This window comes from Parus major, chromosome 4A (assembly GCF_001522545.3).
Source record: "Parus major isolate Abel chromosome 4A, Parus_major1.1, whole genome shotgun sequence".
Lineage (NCBI taxonomy): Eukaryota > Metazoa > Chordata > Aves > Passeriformes > Paridae > Parus > Parus major.
The window spans coordinates 11,385,792-11,406,163 of NC_031772.1; the positions used below are offsets into that span (position 1 = coordinate 11,385,792).

A 20,372-nucleotide genomic window follows, 5' to 3' on the forward strand; every position below is an offset into this window, starting at 1 on the left:
TCAGGGGCTCAGTAATATTTTACTTATTCCCTTACACAGAGCTACCACAGCATAGTGTGCTCTGTAGCTATGTCTATTTGCTTTATGAAATATAACCATAACAAACCTGAGGCTAATATAAAAAAAAAATCAACTATAAATAACTCTATACTACCAACTGACTGTTCAGTGCTCCTGCCCAACATATGTAATGTGAACCAGGCACTTTGCTCAAGCACTCTGCCATCAGCCAGGAATAACCTTTCAGAAGTCAAGGGAACCATGTGTAATGAACCCACTTCAAGTGCTAAGACAAACACTTCAAAAAAGACTAGGAGGGAATGTCTGATCTGTGATTTCTCAGACACACAAACCCACTATTCCACTAGTCAAAAATCTGTCTTAATATCTCTCCTCTCAATAAGGTAAGGTTAGAAGAGCCTCTCTAGGGATACAACCTGCCAAAGCAAGGAGGCCAGTCCACTGGAAAGGTCACAAGGGCCACCCAGAAATGTTCTTTGCCCCAAGAGCCTTAAACACTTTTTAATACCCTGTGTTTCAAACCAGTGTTATGCAAATGAACAGCCCTTCTTCGAGGTGACTGCCTGGGGACCATCCAGCCCTGAGAAATACACGTTTTCCTAAACCTTTTAGTGCATCTCTAAGTATGGCAAGCGTTAATGGCTCTGATGATACTGTGTTGTAGCACATCTCTTCCCTTAACAGAGAGGTCAGAAGAGGCCAAGGAAACCTCAGAGGAAAGCATAAGGCTAAAACACACATCTTAACCCTCTCTTTGGAAAGGAGAGGCAAAGGAAAACACAAAGGATGAACTTCCCTGTAAGCTAAGAAAGAGAATCAAACAGTTCTCCATATTTCATATTGTAACAAAGCCCACACAGATGCACAAAAACACACTAAAATAAATCTATAGATAACCTAGCCCATGCTCTTACCTGTGTGTTGCTCAATAGTTTCCCTGAGGTTTCACAGCAGAAAAGGACCTGCCTCAAGTTATGGTGGAATTTGGCTGAAGACTTCCACCTGATTCTCTATGTGAGGAATACAGCTGAAAGACTCTAACGAGATGGGTTATTTGTAATTTTGGATGATCAGATGCCACCTGATAGCTTTTTAGCTTTCCTTGATGGATCTTTGTTAGACAAGTATGGGCAAACACAGGTTTGCCAACTGTCGTGGTTTTAAACCAGTAACTAAAAAAATTACTTATTTCTTGCTGTAAGATATGGATTAGAATAAGAGCAAAACAGACTTAAAACTTAAAAGGAATAAAGACGGTTTATTGACAAACTACAAGAATAAGAACACCAGAATAAACTTTCAGAAAACCCATTTATCTTTCACTACTTGACCATTTCTTTGTACACATGATAACATAGAGACAAAAAAACTTTAGAACTTTGGTGGTAAAAAAAAAAAAACAGTCTCAATTTTTTGTTAGAGTCTTTTCTTCAGTCTTTGTAGAGAAACAGAAGTCTCCTTCTGCCAATCTATGGAGTTTTAGAGTTCACTCCTCCTATCCCACACTACTCCGAGGTGTGCATAGGTCAGTGAGTCCAGGGATGCTATTTTAAGGATAAGATATTCAAAGGTAGAAGTCCTCTTCATCTGTTTTTTGTGAGCCTTCCTGGAAAAACAGCTTTTCTCTTGCCCCCCCAAGGCTTCAAAATCTTCACTTTTCTCATTTTCCAGCAACTCACAGTATCACAACTACTCTCTTTTTTCTCTAAAGTCCACACTTTGAATACTCTATTCCTCCCATACTCTAGTCATAAATTAAAGGAGTTTTTGAAACCACTATCGTCCATCTCCATAGCTGTAACAGAAAGATATTTCAGCAACAAGCACTTTCTTATTCTCTCTTTCTTATTTAAACTTAACTCTTTCCCTCACTGTTTCTTGGTGGTTCTATGATGTCTTCTCTATGTTGATTGTCTCTCTCTTTCTCTGTCTTTCTGAGAAAAGGAGTAATCTGTATGTTTACTCAGGTAGTAAAAGAATTAGAAGCTTAAAAAGCTACAAGAGTTCATAGTATCAGGTTTCAGTCCAGCAGCAACAACTAAAAACCAAGCTCGCTGACCAGCGCTGCTTCTCCCCCTGCCCCCCTCCACCCCGTGGCCTTGTCGGCCTGGGGAGAGGGGGGAGAGGCTAAAACAGAGCCTTGTTACCTTGACAAAAACCAGAAATCAAAGCGGGCAAGAGAACTCTGTCTGTACTTCTTAAGGGGGTGTTTACAATTTGAATTCACTTTTTAATGGTCAGATCTGCTGTCAATTCTTGGAAATGACTGATAATTGGTCAGGAGGAAAAACTCCCATCAGCCATCAGCACCTCCAACTTTCCCTCTCTCCTCAGCTGCCTTAAAGGTAAAGCTACCCCATGACACTAACTTAAACTAAACACCTCAGGTAGAAGATTAGTGAAAAGGAACTTTGACAAAATACTTCTTATTTTTCTTCTATTTTATAAAAAATAAATATATGTTATTGGGGCAGCACTGAAACTCTAGCATTTATCTCAATTTGGTAATTTTAGAAATTACCTTGCCCTCACTAGGAAGCGAGTGTGGAGTATCAGGGGTGAGAGATCAAGAACTGCAGTGCTTTATACAGATGTCAGCTTTAGCTAGGCATTGCAGAACAGTTCTCCATTACTAAGTCTGTATCTTGAAAATGGTAATGACCACCTGGCATACTCCATCAACACTTAGAAAATCGACAAAATGGGGCTGCACTTTACATTTAGACAGCACATCAGTAAGAGAGGGAACCATGTGCTAATGTAGGCAGACACATGGAAAAAGAAAGACATTAAGTAGTTTAGAGGGCATTATATAATAATTGTTGGCAAGTGTTGGCTTTTTAAGAGCAATAGCTTTAGAAATTGGGCAGCAACCCATCAGCCTGCAGGTGCTGAACAGAGAATAAATTGCTTATCTGTCCCTGCTGCTCAGTCTCAGAAGAGATGGTGCATTGTGTCATTCAGCTTGCTGATCTCTTCAGACAGGCTTCTCCAATGACAGAATTTTAGTGTCAAAAGTGTTGGTTTACTAATAAGGAAACTGAATTGATATTTCTATATGCTGAGCACATAGGAATACCCTTGGGTAGTCTCAAGGAGAACCAGTTTCTAATTAATTCATCCACACATCTCCTTTTTTGGCTACATCTGTATACATCAGTACTGACACCAAATTCTCTGTTAACTTTATTAGAAGTATTTCCTTTCCCCAAATTTCCCAGGGGCTGTATCAATACCTCTGTCCCTAAATAAAAGTGGCAGGCGGATGTAAAGTGAGTATCAACTGACTCCCCTATTTGGCATATCTCCAGTGCAGCCAACAGTTCAAAGTGGTTATTAAAAAGTCAGAGATCATTCCAATTGACAAGGCACCAACTCCAAGTGACACTCATCCAAAAGTGCTAATGGAAATGGAGACAGAAATTGGAAAATCTGTAGGAGACATTTTGACAAGCTCAGCTGAGTAAAGATCCCTGAAGGCAGACAAAGAACTAACATAAACGAGTGTTTTAAAATACCTAAAAACCAACAGGGAAACACACAGATACAGGCATTGACAGACCAGTATTCAAGAGCATTTTGAAAATTATTTTCATGGTTCTGGACTATTAAAAGGGAAGTATCTTCAATTTGATACCTGATACAAGCAGGTGGTGTGTTTTCAAGAAAAGGCAAGCTTCCCTTCCTTTACCACCTCTATTCTCTATGCCTTTGCATGCCTTTGCCTTCCTAGTGGAAAAAAAAACAAACAAAACACAACCCTGTTAAAGCAATCACATTTAATGAAAAGGGGCTGAAAAGGAATTCTGACAGCATCAGCTGTCAAGAGTTGATGCCATTCCTTATATATTATTGTATTCAGAAAATCCTACAAAGTCTCAGCCAGAGAAAATTCCCTGACTTAAAATCAATACCCAAGTAAAGTCCTTTATCCTGCCGGTAATTGCTGTTTGCATGCAAAGCTGCTGCATACACCTTCACTGGGAGAAAAACTAATAAGAGTTTCCTTAGATCAGCAGAAAAACAAAGAACTCGGATGTCTGGTCTTAGCACTTCTGTGCCGGGGTGGATTGGAAGGAGGTGGTAATGGCCACATCTCATGAAAGTCAGGTGAAACAGCTCTCAATTTCTTCAGTGAGTGCAAATCTCCAGATTGCAACTGCCTGCATAAATTGTGTCAACCCATTGACATGCAATTCCTGATGCTCTTCCCAATACAAGTCATTCCTGGAAGGGGATGCCCAGCTGGCTTGCAGGGAGGGGGACACAGAATGAATAGACATGGACTATGAGCTCTCAGCAGTAGGGGTCAGAATGGAAAATATCACAAATACTTATTTAAAGACAAATGCTTCTGACAAAACCTTAGCAGGTTGAAACAAAGATGTGAAAATTTTACTGCTTCTCTGACCCTTCCAGACTGCATGAATTTGGTAAAGTGGATTGGGAATGTATTTTACTCAATGGTATATCACTGAGGTGATGTTGGTTTGAGGGTAGCAGTCTTTTCTGAAATCTGCAAAAATATCCCAGTTTCCAGTTCTTGGCTCTTGTATGTCTCAACCCTTTCCTGTTAACGTGCCTGTCTCATGCACTGAGCCCTGTGGCACATCTGTGGTGGTACACATGTGCACAACACCCCCTGCGATGGACTAAATCCCATGTACTAAAAACACTGTTTCAAAGCAGCATCCTGGTGATTAGCTGAAAACATCTGTTGCAAAGCTGCTACACGGTACTGTAGTTCTCTTCTTCTTCTGGCTCCCCCAGCAGAGAGCTTGTTGGTGGGGGACAAACCTGCTGAGCTAGGCAAGTGGAATCCTGACAGAGGAGAGCAGCCATACACCTCAATAGTGGTGCAGCAAGATATGGGCAAGATGTGTTTTCAGCCCTACACTGAGTCCTTTGCATCCATCTTTCCTATTAGTTGCTTTGAAATGGAGAAACAGGAAAAAAAGTTGCCTAAAGCAGGTCAAGGGACATTTCTTCTGTGTTTGTTCTAATAAAGTGACCAAATAATCGTTTGCCTGCATTTTCCAGGTAGATTCAGACTTTATCACTTATGATTAGACAGAAGGTGAGCTATGTCATCCTGAAAGAATCCTGGCATGGAAAGGCCATTGCTCATCAAGGTCAACATGTGCAGAAGATCAATTGACTTTTCATCCACCTTACAGCTACCTTCCTTTTTTGCAGGAACATCTGACATTGATTCCTCCCCCAACTCTACCATAGTCTTCCTTTGAAAATGACTGATTTTAGTTTAAAGGAGAGTACAAATAAAAAGCACTGAATTCTACACATCACATGTATTCCAAAACTTCATAGGATGTGTGCTCTCTGTGTTGAAATTGCAATCTATCCTTTATAACATTTTCACCTTACCAGGTAGTAGCTGGTATTTGATCACCTCTGTTTGAAAGATTTTACCTTTTGTTCTCTGGAGCTGCAGGGCTATTTTAAGCTGTATTTTCTAGCCAGCCTTTCCATAAATTCTTCAGAAACAGGTAATTTCCACCAGCACCTTTAATGCCAGCACTGTCTATTCCCCTCCTAAAATGCAGGGGAAGGGAATTTAGAAGCACGTGAAAGTACCTGGATGAATGAAGAAAGAGCATATCCCAATGTCAAAATTGGTGTTAATTGGTGTGCCTGCATGCATGTTGTTTTATTGCAGTCCTGACTATTAAGAGCGCACCAGTTTATCACCATGGAGGAAAGAGAGTTTGAGAATCTCATGATCTCTCAGTGAATCAAAATCACTAATCCCTTATGCTAAATAACTGTGCCGATGTGCTCTGGAAATGCGAAGACAGTGTCTGCTCCTCACTCAGCCTGTTTGTCACCTTAAGTGGGCTGGTATGAAGTACGTCTAATTGAAAAGGCAATGAAGCAATGTCCAAAAAAAAGCCATGGTGACACGGGAAAGAAATTAGGTCTGTGGTCACCTGCGCACCTACACTGACCACTGGCATTCAAGTTTGAGGCATATTGGGTGTATTTGGGGCTTCTTCCACTCTGCAGTAGAACTCAGTTGCATTCTGTGGCTTTAAGGTCTGATGCTTAAGTAGGCAACTTTTCTGTGTGTGGCACTTCAGCCACCAAAACACTCAAATTTATATTAAGGAATGTGAGACAACAAAGATGAATAGGAGGATGTCCTGGTTTGAAAGACAGGTATCTGGCAACAAAGGTGGGAACCTCCCTTGGAATGGAAAATAGGACCCTTCTCTCGAGATTATCATAGCTTTGAAATTACAGGGCTTTCAGGAAAAGATATGAGGAAAGGAACAACACCTCTTTACTAGTATGTATATGTAAAACAAGGCAAACAAACAACCATACCAGCAGCACCATGGGACAGAACACAAACCCAGTGACAGCCTTCTCTCAGCTACGGCACCTTGCCCTTCGGTGCATGTCACAGCCGCAGCTGGTCTGAAGCTGCACAGATAAATTTGGCCATAACAGAAACCCAATTAGGCTAGCCTAGTTAATTATAGAATAGAAGTAAACAAGTCCCTGGGTGAGACAATGATAGGTTGAATTCAAACAGGGGATTCCTGCCAATCCCCTTCAATCCTGGATGCAGACATCTGGTTGGCCAGTGAGCTGGGCAGTGTTAAAACCTCAACCAATCAGGTGTTCAAGTGTGGGAATTTTGAAGCCCCTATAAAAGGGGGCCACCATTAATAAACACTGGCTGTGTTGCATGACCTTTGGTGTGTTCCATTGGGTGCTCATCTCCAAACTGCGACCCAACGTAATGGGTGCAGTTCCGCTCACAGCCGGCGGGGGCGCTGCCAGCTCCGGGAAGGGCACGGGTGTGATTCCCGCGCCTGTAGGGGGTGCTGTGGCGCAAGCTCGGCTGCGTCTCCCTCACACGGTAATGGCGGCGCAGCCAGCAGGAGAGGGAGAAAAGTGGCTTCCTTTGCAAACCTCAGGGTCAGCCACTCCCAGCGGCCCTTGGGATGGTGAAATGAGCTGCAGCAGGAACCTCGGAGTGGAGTTGGGACAGCAGAGGCAAGCAGACTCCTGGGGGTGGTGAATCGAAAGGTAGCACTAAGCCCCAAGCGGTGGCTAAGCAGAAGCAGTGGGAATCCAGTGAATACGGGGTGTCAGGTTAAAGCATAGCAAAAAAGCCCAGAGAAGCAGCAGAAAACAGCTGGGCAGGCAAGCAGCCAGGAGACATGCCCTCCAGGAAGGGACTGGGGGTCTTGGCCCCATTCCCAGTGAGGCTGGATGTTGGAAAGGTCCAGTTCCTTCCAGCAGAAGCTCACATTAAGGAAAAAGTAGTGCAGGACATAACTCAGCAGTGGCAGCAAATTCTCCCAAGCAGCCCAACCAGCTCCCTTCCAATCCAAGAGCAAGAGAGTGAGGAGCTGAGCCAAGCCACTCACTCCCTTGGCCAAAATCTCACGGATCTCTGCTCTTTCCAGGAGAAAGCCCCGCCAGCTTAGAGACTGCAGCCAGCTTCACCCTTTCCCCCTATCTTCTTCTGCATCTTTTGTCTGTCTTAAGTATTGTTGTTACCATCTCCTAGGCAACAAATGGGAGAAAATTCCCTTAGAGAAAGAAAAAAAATCCATCCTAACCTCCAGCAGAGAAGAAAAATCTGTGCCTGTTGTCTACCCAGCTCCAGAGTAGAGATTTCTTAGAGAAAAGGGGAACCTGGTCTGTACCTTTGTCTGGTGAGATGTTTTCTACCACCCCAGAACTCTCTCCTACCCTTGATCTCTTCATCAGAGTCATTTACCCATGAGTGGCAGCCTCATTTCTGCCTCAGTACCAATTTTATCTGTTCCTCGCATCTTGCCAGCTTGTACCATCTCCTCTCAGCCCTCCCTCTCCTGAAGTAACAGTAATGCAATGCCTGCCCCAGGAGAACATGGCAAGAGCCATGGCCACTACATGCCCCAGTGTGTCCTTCGCAGGAGAGAGACCACAGGGTGGGAGGGCAGGCAGGCAGAGAAGGGGACATGGAGCCAGGAAACTCTTGGCTGGTGTGCTGCCTGTGTGCTAAATCCTGCTTCACAAATTCACATCCCTATGTAGATATTTCCTTCTTTCTTTCTTTCTTTCGTTTTTTTAATTACTCTTGAAATTCCTGTGGCTTGGGGGGGAAAGCATTAATGGCAGATGTTTAATTATATAATACTCCAAGGAAGCAGAAGTCCTGCCATGCTCTGAACTGCATTTACCTGTGTTGACCCCACTCCAGTAAGGCAGCAGAGCTCAGCAGAGTCCAGTGGACATCACCGAGGCTGTTTCAAGCTGATGTACCCAGATGAGGTCAGAACACAACAGTCATGAGGGTCACAGACTCTGCTTAGAACACATTTCCTTCTATGTGCCAGTCAGATCAATATTCATAACTATGTGTTTAACAATGCTGCTTTAAAACTGTGTTATGGATTTCAGGGACCTGTAAGGCCTTTGTAAAGAAGAAAAACCCCCATGGCCTCCCCAGAAATAATCTGTATCAAAGTAATGTAAGGGCAGGCACATACATCAACAAATCTATCTGGCAACTACTTCTGCATCATGCACTGTATTTAGAAAACTCTGAGGACTGCGAGTAGCAACAACATTGAATAACAACTATCAACAGGACCTCCACAGCAACTGCTCCCAGCAATTGTTAGGAAGCAGGAGAGCAGCAGATGAGCAACACCCCACAAAAAAGCCTGGGGTAATGCTGTCCAAAGGAAGCAGTGTTCCATTATGTTCTTGGACAGGTTTGAACTTTCCTTTACTGCAGTGGCACAACACCACTATGAAGTGGTGCTTCACTTAATTAAGTCAAAACTGAGACTACAATGCATATTAATGAGCACCCTAATGAGCATTAATTTTTGATATTTCTCGTTAACAAGGATTATAAACTATGATAAATTTCTGTTTGCCTGAATGCCAAAATTTGGATGAGCAGAGGTTTAGAATTGTAAATCTGCACACTTTCCCAGGGCATTAGAGCACCAGATACCAGGCTCTGAAAGCTTGCATGTCAAAGAAGAAATATAAATGTCACAACAGACGATCATCCACTGCCCTTCTACACGTGTCAGGGGAAAAGCACTCACATCTTTCAAGGAGAGGTAATTCAGATTCAAAGAATAATAAAGGAAGTACCCAACTCTCAACTGGTAAAAATAAATTATTCTTCTCTCATTGAAAGCAATGAAAACACTTTAATATTGAGAGCTGTGTATGAGCAGAAGTGAACTCACCCTTCTGAGCTGTGTTTGTGCAAACACTTAGACTTTGTGCAGGTCTAGTAAACATGCAGGTTTGTATCTGTTGTCATGACATTGGCATGAATAAACTAAGCAGTTTTAAAAGATTAACATATTTCAAAAAAAGCCTGGCTCATGCAACACAGTTACAAGAAATTCTAGACGATAACAAACCCATATGGATATTCCATGCAGGTGTTTTCAGGATTGTCCAGTGCAAGCTGGACTTGGCAATTCTTGTGGGTCCCTTCCAACTAAGGACATGCTATGATTCCATGATTCTATTCCTGTGCTAATTTTTACAGGGGCTTCCTCAGGCTTCAGCTGGCTGACTCAAGCGATGAGCCATGGGGCTCCATCACTGAAACACACTCTTGATGTGTCTAAGACACTACTGCATTTTGTTCACTTGAAGATAATCAAAGAAATTTATTTTAGTTTTAACTTCCTACCTTATTTTTGTTCTAGTTCTATCACAATCTAGCACCTCTTTGAAGATGATGAGCATAACACACCAGGTAAGTCTCATAACACACCAGCTGAAGCACATCTGCATTTCTTGCCCCTCACTGGTTCAGATGGAACAAACTGGTGGTGTAAGGGTTCTATTCTTAAAAGAAAACATTAAGACAATGGCAAACGAGGAGGAGGAAAGCTGCAAAGTCGGGGAGCCTGCTCTGCTGCAGTTTCACCAAAATTCTCCACTGCTACACTCCACCTTACCCTTTAACCATCCTACAAGTTTGTGATCCAGACTGATATTCATGTCATGATTCTTCTAACTGAAACTGGTGCTTCATAAAAAGTGACTTTTCAAAGTTACTTCTACTTCTGAATATCTAAAATGAAAAACTTTGTGAGGTTTGAGGTTCCCCCCCCCCCATTTTTTTTCTCAGTATTTTCTTCTAAGCATCACTAAAATCTGTAGTGACATTTTGCTTGGTTATAATCTGATGTTTAGAAAGGAAATGCACCTTGTTTAATAAATTTTGAAAATTATGCTTTTTTCCTAAAGAAAAATTCAGTAGTGTTGGTATCTGCCATGCACCCCCACCCACCTAAACAAACCAAAACAACATATAACTTTCAAAAAACTGCTCTCCATGAGCAAGCAACTGAGGGAGGTGTCTGGCAGCCACACAAGGTCACCCAATTCACCATAACACATATGGCAAAACCCTGTGATCACTGATCTTCCATGCTGCACCTCCTGCTGACACCCCACAAAAGCCTTTGCCTGTCTGTTTACTTGATTTAATTGATTTTACCCTGGATGTACTTGAATAGATTCACTCCCCTCACTGCTGGTGATAATTTAGAAAATGGATTTTAACAAACCCCACTACTCTCCTCTCTCTATACATCAGCCAATCCTGAGTTGCCAACTGATTTTCTCTGTGACTGCTGACACTTTTAGACAGCAGAAATATTTCTGACATGCTAAACCAACCTGCATGCTGAAAATCTTACAGTCCTGTCTCCCCACCTGGGAATGTGGAAATAATGTTGGCTCTTTCCAGTGATCCGTGACAAATTTTCATTTCTATTTTCAGTTCACTTTCTATTGCTGTGCCTTTGATTTGAGTTTTGATGTTGTTTCCAATAATCAAAATAACAAATCCAGCTTTTTACTCACATCTTTCAAAACTATCATTAAATTATGACAGTTTCAAAATCCCAACAGGACAATTCAGAAAGACTTTCCATTAATATTTACAGAGTAGGGTATCAGTAAAAAGAGAAATGAATTAACTTAAAACAGTTGCTGAGGTCAGGAAAGTAATTGTAATTGAAATATATCATCATCCTTATTCTTCTGTCAAAGTCAGTGATAACTGATAGCAGGATTTTCTAACTATCCCCCATTAAGTATTATGGAGGGGTTAATTATTTTTTTCTTTGGAGTTTGGACCAAAAAATTGGTCGAACTAGATTAAATGGCAAATCAACAAACACTGAGTTAGAAGTAACCAGTTGTTCCAGGTGAATAATGATGCTTTTGCAGTCACTTACTCCTGGGATGTCAGAAAAAGCTAACACAGTTGTTAACAACTTAAGCATCTGGGGTAGCAGTGGGGGCTACTCCTCTCAGTAGTCTCCCTCGTCCGCTTCTGAAAAGGATGGAAAAGGAGATGAGTAATTACAAAAATCATCTTTTGGAGAATATTTTTCCAACTGACCTGGAAATACCATTTTTATGAAACAACCGAAAATGGTATTTTCCCAGTTACAGTGTTTTAGACGACTTGATAGAATTATGGAGAACTCTTGTAAAAGACACCAACTGCTGCTCAAAAAGGCCCCTCATTTGCAGATCGGTGAAATCAGAATTGGTTTATCCTGCAACTGATGGCTATTTTATCTTATCAAGGTGTGATTCCCTAATTATAAAAGGTATATGTGTGTGTGTGTGTGTGTGTGTGTGTGTGTGTGAGTGAGTGTGTGTGTGTGTGTTTACGGAAGGGGGAAGGAATGTTCTCCACCAGGAAAAATCTCCCTTCAAGATTTCAGGAAATTTGCCGAACCACCATGACATTATCAAAATACCACTTTTGCTTACTGCTTGGAAGTGCCACTACACCTAAGTTCAAAAGAAAAACAAAACCAAAACAAAACAAGAACAAACAAACCCCCCCCAAAAAGTAATGTTTTATCTTGATTAACAGACTTTTACTGCTCAGGATAGCTCAGATGACCTTCACCTCTGTCAACACATACTGGAATCCAGCTCTGAACATGCTGGAATTCATTAGTTCACAGATATCAGGAACCAGGGGCAACTTGGAAAAAAAACAAAACCAAGACAAACAAAACAACAAAACCCCATAACTGCACTTTGCACAGGCTCACACCCACAAACACAGACATGAAAGCAGACCAGCTGCCAGACCAGGTGTCTGCTTCCCACTGTTGCCTTCCATGAAAGCAAAATACTGAAAGTATCAGGAGTGACAATATCTCCTGTCACTCCATACTTCAAAATCAATCACTGTGCTGCAGTGAGAAAGGGATGAGCTGACCCCCTGGGTACCCACGAGACCTCTTCTTGGGGGAGAGGTCTGCATTGTGACACTGGAAAAGGTAATCTGAGCTGCAGAGAAACACAGGGAAATGACAGGAATCCCCTACTGCCTGAGAAAGGAAGGCAGCCTGCTCCCCTCTGCTGGCAGCTCTGCAGGGGTTGGCAGCAAGAGGACATCTGCAGTAGCATTGTAAGCCTGAGGCAGAAGATACCCTGCTGTCCTTTCTCTCAGCGCAGGCCCTTTCCCCTCTTCCTCCTTTGCCGGGTCCAGCACAGCTCAGTGATAATGAGCAATTTAGTTTTATATATAAACTGTGTTGACACTGTGTGGATCAAACTGGCTTTTCTTAGATAGCAATGACGGATTCAGTGGTGCATTCCTGATATCCAAGCATATTCCCACTGGAATCTGCCACCAGACTGTCAGGGCAAGGAGAATGGGATCAGCATCAAAAGCTATTGTCTTTCTCACCTCACCCCATTTAAATACATGTTTACAGGCAGATGTTGCTCTTGCTGTAGTCACTGAGAGGACACATATAAACTTTAATGAATATTGCCACAGCCCAGGTCAATAGATAAATGACTGGTATTTAACATAGATCTTAGAGTAATTCCTAAAAGGAGAAACACACATTTTATACCTCCTATTCATGAGCAAAAGCTATAATGAAATTTAACTTGACATTGTCTGGGATTTGTGAGTTAAAGGAATAAACTCCATTAATTTTCTGCTGATAAAATGTTATTTCAACTCATTCTATTGTCTACTTTTCCCTTGCCAAGATCTCAAATTCTTTTTTTCTGTTATCACTCTTATCTGTGCTAAAGGCTACATAAAACCAAAGCTGGGCAGTGAAATATTTCCTTTATTGCCTGTTGATAAACTGGCAGTCTGCAAGGATTGCTCCATACAGCCTGCTCCATACAATAGCCCCACAAGTTGCTGCTGATGTGCTACCATGACTTTGCACCACAGAATTTCGAGAAATCCCCCCAAACCTGCATCTCTTCCAGTTTCCAAACAGTGAGATTACCCTAGTGTAAAGAAAGAAACACCACCAGTCATTTGTGTAAATGTGTGTTACTAGGACTAGAAAGTTTATTTTATTCTAAGATAAAAAATAACAAAATTCACAATAACAAAAATTACAATATTCTGCTTTAACAATTGTGACCAAACCACTACATGACATCATGGGCTACTACATGAGATTACTGTGAATCAACCCAAAACTGATTTATCTGGTTTCCCTTGCCAAGCTGAATGACAAGTTGAAAACTGAAGCAACCAATTATGTTTTGAAAATTGTTGTGTGAGGAAAATTAATCCACAAACACCAGAGGTTTATGTCCAAAAAGGAGACAGAGGAGACCTTTTACTTTATTCAAATAAAGGGAGAGGCCATGGGGCATTCCCCTGGGGTCTCTCAAATTTTTAGAGGGCGCAGCCTCCTTTTTATCTTAATTTCAAGGCCGCATGTCCCTTCTCTCTTTCCCCATTGGCTGAGGTACTTGAGAGGTACAGACTTTCTGGAATGCCTGATACCTGAGATCCCGCCCCAATGCATAACCCCCCTCTTCATTCTTAACTCTTGTGGAATTTTATGGTGTTAGTTCAGCGTCCCTTTCATCTTTCAGTGGAATCCATCCCATTGTTTCTTTTATATCTCAGTGATAGTTTCATCTTATCAGCAGACCCACAGCTTGTTTGTAAAGACAAACCTGACATTCCTCTCAATCCCTCCTCTTTTAATTTTTAACAATTGTCTTTACAAACTTTAGTTATCATTAACTTAATTTCTTGTTCTTGGGTCTTTTTTGTTTTTTTGGCTTTTGCAGCCATCTCTGGATCAGTACGCACGGCTACTACCTGTATTCCTTTGATCACATGTTGAATGAGTTGTACTAGGCAAGGGATCATGCATGGTAACTAGAGTTGCTAATTTTCACTTTCACGTTGTCTTTCACACTACTATGGTGAGTGAAGGCACAGAAACAGCTTAGCATAAAAAAAGCAATGACAGCATGGATTGGCTCTCACTGTCTGGAGATTTGAGAGTAGGGATGCCCAAACAGACTATTTCAGCAGGCAGTCTGTGGGTAGGCACTCAGGGCTTCCCCCGATGTCGACGCACGGCTACTGCTCCAGTCCACTCCTGCGGAGTGTCAGTCGTGGCTTCCCATCCTTCTCCTCCAGCTGAGATGTCAAAATCTCTGGAGCTTTAGAGACTTTGATCCGAGTGTGATGGGTCCACCCGTGTCCAGCTGTCTTGATGGCTGTTTCTGTGGTCAGCAACATCTGGAAAGGTCCACACTACTTTGCCACCAATGTTGCTTCTTTCCACTCCTTAACTAGGAGTCTTAACTTAACTTAGTCTCCTGGTTGGATATTATGCACAGCAAAGTCCCAAGGCAGGGTCTGTGTCAGCTGAGCTTCCTGTTGAAGAGATTTCACAAGAGACAGTATCCGAGCCACATATTGTTTTAAATATACATCACTTATCTCTACCCCTGCCCCAGGCTGAGAATTACAAGGATAAGGAATTCCAAACATCAATTCAAAGGGAGATAGTTGAATGTCCCCCCTGGGTCTGGCCCTTATTCTTGCTAAAGCCAGTGGCAAGAGCCACACCCACGGCATCTTAGTTTCTATCACCATCTTCAGAAGGTGTTTCTTTATTTCCCCATTCATCTTTTCAACCTGACCTGAGCTCTGCTGGATGCCAGGGGGTGTGGAGGTTCCATTGTATCCCTAAAGCAGTCATTACTCCTTTAAGAATTTTTCTAGTAAAATGAGTTCCTCTATCTGAGTCTATTACTTTCACCATCCCATATCTCAGAATTATTTGTTCCAAAAATACTTTAATAACTGACCCTGTAGTTGCTGAAACAGCTGGGAACGCTTCTGGCCACCCTGTTAACTGACATACTATTACCAAAAGATATTTAAATCTTGCCACTTGAAGCATTTCAGTGAAATCTACCTGGCATCTCTGGAAGGGACGTACAGCCCAAGGCCTCCCTCCCCTGGCAAGTTTCTTTGTAACTTTGTTATTTGTCTTAGCACAAATCAAACAACCTTCAATAGCTCGTTTTGCCAGAGTAAAAAGACTCACAGCAGCATACATTTTGAGGAAGGCTTCTGCTATTCCTTGGGAGCCTCAATGACTTGCTTCATGAAGTTCTTTTAACAACTGTAAGGCCAGAGCTTTTGGTATCCACTGCTTACCATCCCTTGTAAACCAATTACTCCCTCTTTCCTCTACCCCACTCTTTTTAATCATCTAAAGTTCCTCTGGTGGAAAAGACAGCTTCTCTGGTAGCGGTGCAGTTACTGGGAGCAAGGGGAGGTTCTCATGAGCCAAAGTTTTTCCTAGCAAGTTAATAAACCTCTTTCTATCCACAGTTTCCTAAATGCATTTATTACCCCATATGCATATTTAGAATCAGTAAAAGCATTCACTGTCTTGTCTCAATATAATTCATAATTCAGGCTCTCACAAGCACATAGAGCTCTGCTGCCTGAGCTGACCAGGTGGGCGGTAAACTTCCCTCTTTCTTTTAATTGCTTTACATTTCCTTTCTATCACAGTTGAAGACTCATCAATAAACACATTTTCCCCCTCAGGCCAGGGAGTATCTCTATAGATCTTGCCTCTCCTGAGCCTGGAGACCTACTACCTGAATGCAGTCATGGGTTTCTTGGCCTCCCTCTTCAGGGCAGTTCAAACAGGAGGCTGGGTTAAACCTTTGCCCACTTTTAAATTCTACCTCTTCCTGTTCCATTAAACAAAATTCATACTGTAATAACCGAATGCTGCTCATCCACTTAGAGGCTCTCTCAGTTAACAAAGCTTTAATCCACTGTGAAACTTTAACAATCAGATACCTTCCCCTTGTCAGCTTTTGGACCTCAGCCACCATCAGAGCTGTGGCTGCGCAGTTCTGCAGACAATGGGGCCAGCCTCTGGCTAGCAGGTCTAACATTTTAGAAAAGTAGGCAGCAGGTCTCCTTGTTCCCCATGCTCTTGCACCAAAATTCCTTTAGCATGACCCTGCTTAACTTCCACATATAGTTTAAATTTCTTTTCTGTGTCTGGAAGAGCTAGGACTGGGGCATTAATGAATTTGTCTTTGAATTTTTTAAAGCTTTGCTCTCCTTCTGGTGTCTATACCACAACATTAGAACCTATGTTGTGTTAAAAAGCCATATAAAGGTCTGGCCACAACAGAAAAGTCCTCTATCCATACTGTGCAGTATCCCACCAACCCTAAAAACTGCCATAACTCCTTTTTTGTTTGGGGTAATGGTGTTGCAGTCTGCAACAGCAGGATCATGTCCAGAGAAGCTACAGTTACTGGGAAACAGCATGGGACACCAACGAGATGGGCTTCTGCTCAGGAAACCATTTATTCAGCATGGGAACAAACTCAGATCCAGAGACAGAGAGCCCCGAACAGAGGCAGGGTGATGGGTTTTGAGGGACAGAACCAGGGTAGAGTTCAGGGTCAGGCACCACTAGGAACACAGCAAAGGAGAAACCCCAGGGGCTCAAATCCAATCAGAACTCCTGGGCTGACACCCCATGAGGGGTCTGGGGTGGGGCAATTCTTCTTGGGCTCACAGGGCACATCCCCCAAAGCAGGAGGTCAAAATTCACACTAGCCGGGCATTTCAACCCTGCCTTCACTTTAACAATGGTTATATTAAACTAAATCTTTGCCTCCCAACATAATGGTACTTGTAAAATCCCTAGTATTCTTTCTGGATCAATACACCATAACCCTCCAGTCAAAATATGTCCCAAATATTTAACCTTTTTCTCTACCAACTGCGCTTTCTTTTTGGACACTTTAAGTCCTTTTCTAGCAAGAAAATTAAGCAGTTTTACAGTAGCTTTTTCTCTCATCTCCTCCTGTTCTCCTGATAAAAATCATCCACATACTGCAACAACTTAACTCCTGAGGGTGGAATAAGCTCTCTTAATATTTTCTGCAAAGCTTGTCCAAATGAAACAGGTGACTCCGTATAACTCTGCAGCAGGACTGTCCATGTCAATTGCTGCTTTACCATTTTCCCCTCTTTCCTCTTGCTCCTACTCAAAGGCAAAATACTGTTTACTATCTGCTGTAATCGGACACCCTCAGAAATATCTTTTATATCCAGTACTGAATAATACTGGTGTGAAGAAGGGATCTGGTTCAGGATTGTATGGGGATACAGAACTGTGGGATGCCTTGATTTGAAAATTTCATTTATTATTCTTACAGCTTGCATCATTCTGTAGGTTCTATATGGTTTCTTAACCAGCAGGACAGGGATGTTATAGGGAGACATGCACGGCTCCAAAAGACCTGCTATGAGCTGGGACTCAATGATAGGCTGTAACCCCTTCTTTCCCTCCCTTGAAAGAGGATATTACTTTTTAGACACCACTTGTCCTGGTTGCTTCAAAGCAATTTGGAGAGGCTCTATGTCTAATTTTCCATATTTCCCTGGGGCTGCCAGAAATAGACTTCCGGATCTATTTCAGCATAAGCTTTTTCAGACATTTTACACAAAGATATCACAGTGCTGGACTCTGTCATTTTTCACAATACTAATTTGCATTCCCACTTTTGCCATCAAATCCCTTCCCAGTAAATTACAGTCACAATTAGGAACAAACAGGAACTCATGCATTTCAAGCCTGTCCCCCACATCTATTAATAGTGGTTGAATAAAATGCACTTGCTCATCCTTTCCGCTTACTCCTTGAATAACCAATGATCTTTTTGACAGTTGTCCCCCTTTAGGTATAAAATTCAAGGTGGATCATGAGGCACCTGTGTCTACTAGAAAACACACCTCCTCTCGATCTGGATCCACCTTAAAAGTTATCAAGGGCTCCCAAGTGGTGAGTCCTTGGTATAATGGAAGCCCCTGACATCCCTAACAATCCATTTCCATTATCACCTGGACTTCTTCCTCTTGAGGGTCTAGATGTTTTTATGGACATTCCCTTTTCCAATGTCCTTCTGCCCTGCAGATAGCACACTGGTTCCTCCCCAACCACTGTTTGGGTTGGCTCTCCCCTGTTGAGGAGGGAATACCCTGGTGACCTCCTTGTGGCTGACCCTGTCCCCTCTGTCCTGTGAGACGCCTTGGACTTTGTGGTTTATTCCTCTGGGGCTGCAAAAACTCTGCCATCATTAGATTTTACCTTTTCTTCATCCCTTCTTACATATATTTGCTGTGTTTTTCTCACCAAAAATAAGCTTCTTCCAGAGGCTTATTCTGCCACTTGATCTTTTTATACTCCTTTCCTCATATCAGGCCAAGCCTTAGTAACAAATTGTACCTTCAGCAGTGTGTCAAAGGCTGTCCCTTCAGGGTTAAGTCCCCCATGCTTACGCAAGGCATCCCTAATCCTCTCTAGCCAATGAGAGGGGTTTTCATGTTTCTCCTGTTCTAACGACATAGCCTTAGCTATGTTGTTAATCCTGAGAGTCGCTGATTTGATTGCCCTAATCAAATAAGCACAGTAATCACAGAGGCGAGCCAGGCTGGCCTGGTTATTTGGGTCCCGCTGGGGGTCTGCCTGGGGGATGGCATCATCCACTGTAGGTGTATTAGGTCCAGCCCCGACCTCGCTTGTGGATGTTCATCTTCCCACAGCTGCCGAGGTTTCTGCAAAATCATTACTTTCTCTGATGACCCAAACAAATTTCCAAAAGAAAATCCCAATACTTCCACATATAATCCGCATTTCCCAAATATTCTTCTATCTTTTCCCCCACCCCTATGGGATCATCCAAATATGGGGGTAATTCTTTTTTCAATCCGCTTATATCCTGGGTGCTAAGTGCTACAATTACAAAGCCAAACCCTCCCCCCTGACCTCCCAAAGGAACTTGGCAGAGTGCTGTTTGGTGTACCCCTGTCTCCTGGATCCCAGGGGTTTCTGATACCCTAAACTGAGTCCTCCTTCTGGTTCTAGGGGGTGATATGATATGCTGCTCCACTCCCCTTACACCACTGTTATTCGCAGGTGGAGCTGTAGAAACAGCATTTCTCTGATCCCTTTGCTCTGGAAGGACCTGCAGCTGGCCCTGGGTCAGCTGGTAACACTGGAGGACAATATGGGAGAAGGTGCTGAAAAACATCCCAATCATCACCGTTTTCCTCTTCTCCGCCTTTTTCCTCTTCTCCTTTTTTTCTTAACACATAGATTTCTCTTGTTGCTTGTTTAAACCATATCAATCCACATCCCCTTTCAATCCATCCTTTCCAATTCTCCTCTACCTCCACAGAATTCAACACAAAAGAATTCTATCTGTTCCATAAGGTAGCCATATAAGTCCATTTGGCAACTTATACTCTGGCCATAGATAATAACAATATTTTACCATCATCTCCATAGTTACTTCTGGGTGAATGCATAATCTGTCCCAAGATCTTAGCATTCTCCCCAAGGAACTCTCTGGGGGTATTATGGGATTGTCATCCCTTTTGCGGAGACCCCTTCCCAGCTGTACCCTTGCAACTATCCATGGGTGCCCTGTTTAGCCTGTGCTACCCTCCCTGGGTGCCCCCCCAGGCTTGCTCCCCAAAGATCCCATTTTACTCACCGGTGAGATTTTCAGTGGTCCTTCCCTGTGGACTTTTCACAGACTCCCCTGGTCTGCCACTCGTCTGTCTCCTGGCCAGTCTCGGGAACCCAATTGATCGCCCGGTGCCGGCTGCCACCAAGGGGAGCTGATCACCGAAACTGGGTGAGGTGCCTTCAGCTCCGCTCGCTGCCCACCACCCCGGACGGTGGAAATATCCTAGACCGAGCCCCCAAAAATTGTCAGGAAAATTAATTCACAAACACCAGAGGTTTATGTCCAAAAAGGAGACAGAGGAGACCTTTTACTTTATTCAAATAAAGGGAGAGGCCATGGGGCATTCCCCTGGGGTCTCTCAAATTTTTAGAGGGCGCAGCCTCCTTTTTATCTTAATTTCAAGGCCGCATGTCCCTTCTCTCTTTCCCCATTGGCTGAGGTACTTGAGAGGTACAGACTTTCTGGAATGCCTGATACCTGAGATCCCGCCCCAATGCATAACC

The 20,372-nt window shown here is 42.8% G+C and overlaps 1 long non-coding RNA gene across 1 annotated transcript; it reads right to left on the minus strand.

Moving 5' to 3' along the window:
- Window positions 1–14,383: 14,383 nt before the first annotated feature.
- LOC109022631 lies at window positions 14,384–20,172 on the minus strand. The gene is made up of 2 exons (XR_002001707.1): window positions 19,894–20,172; window positions 14,384–14,719 (listed from the first exon to the last, which is right to left on the minus strand). It is a non-coding gene; the product is annotated as an uncharacterized LOC109022631 (long non-coding RNA).
- Window positions 20,173–20,372: the final 200 nt, after the last annotated feature.